At 43.8% G+C, this 1,142-nt stretch overlaps 1 pseudogene; it reads right to left on the reverse strand.

The window, feature by feature from the left end:
* Positions 1-277: 277 nt before the first annotated feature.
* Positions 278-673, reverse strand: LOC110286406 (large ribosomal subunit protein uL29 pseudogene; annotated as a pseudogene).
* Between the last annotated feature and the right edge of the window lie 469 nt (positions 674-1,142).

The raw sequence follows: 1,142 nt of genomic DNA on the forward strand, positions 1-1,142 counted from the left end.
AAAAGAAAAAGGCAGATGTGACACATGGTGGAACATGGACAACGTACCTTATATACTAGTATGAAATTTCCTTATGAAACTCAGTACTATTCAATGAGTATGCGACACTCAAAACCACAACAGTAAAAGAGAAATAAAGAGGGCCCAGGCCCCTGTCATTGGCTTGATGTTAATTTTCTTCTGGGCCATTAAAGGGGAGGACTTTAAAATAGCAAATGCTAGGACATAAAAGGGGACTTTTTTTTTTTTTTTTTTTTTTGCCAGTGAGTCTTGCACTTTATTGTCGTTGTCGTCTCAGGCCTTGACTGCATACATACTTACACAGTGGGTACAGCTTCTCCTTCTGCTGCTTATTGATCTTCAGCTTCTCTTTGTGCTTGGTGTGTTGGCCACACATGGCTCTAGTCTTCTTGGGTCGCAGGTCCAGGGGCTTGCACTTTTTGCTCTTGTAGAATTTTCTGAGGTTTTCCTTTTAGGTCTGGTTAATGACAGTGAGGGCATGGGCAATGGATTTGGGGACTACTTGTATCTTGGAGAGCTTGGATGCGGCACCTATCACTTTGGTGACACTAAACTGGGACAGTTCTACCTTCAGATTGTCCAGTTGTTTCAACAGCTCCTCCTTCTTCTTGCTGAGCAGGTCCCAAGCTTTAATCTTGGCCATTGCTGAGTTCTTTATGGCTGAGGCCACTCAGCCGCCTGGTTAGAGAGAAAGAGGAAAGGGCAAGGCTGACTTCTGCAACTGTACTGTTAGCTGGCATAAACTACCCTAGAGAGATCCCAAAACACTCACATTGGAACAGTTTCTTGAGAAGCACATTGCTTATTATTTGTATATGATGTGTTTATAAAAAGATAAAGAGATATAAGGATATGTTCTATGGAGGTATGGTGAGGTGTGGGGGAAGGGGGTACCTCAGCGGGCCCATGCCAAGGCATCCCCTTCTTTTAAGGGACCAGCCACATATATATTGAGTAGAATAGAGTTTATTCAGGGCATGGGAAGGGAAGTTAAGAGTGTAGTAGAGGTGGAGAAAGGGAGAGAAGAGGGGGAGAGAGAGAGAGAGAGAGAGAGAGAGAGAGAGAGAGAGAGAGAAGAGAAGAGAAGAGAAGAGAAGAGAAGAGAAGAGAAGAGAAGAGAA

This window comes from Mus caroli, unplaced genomic scaffold, assembly GCF_978045245.1.
Source record: "Mus caroli unplaced genomic scaffold, Mus_caroli_1 scaffold_5, whole genome shotgun sequence".
Taxonomy (NCBI): domain Eukaryota; kingdom Metazoa; phylum Chordata; class Mammalia; order Rodentia; family Muridae; genus Mus; species Mus caroli.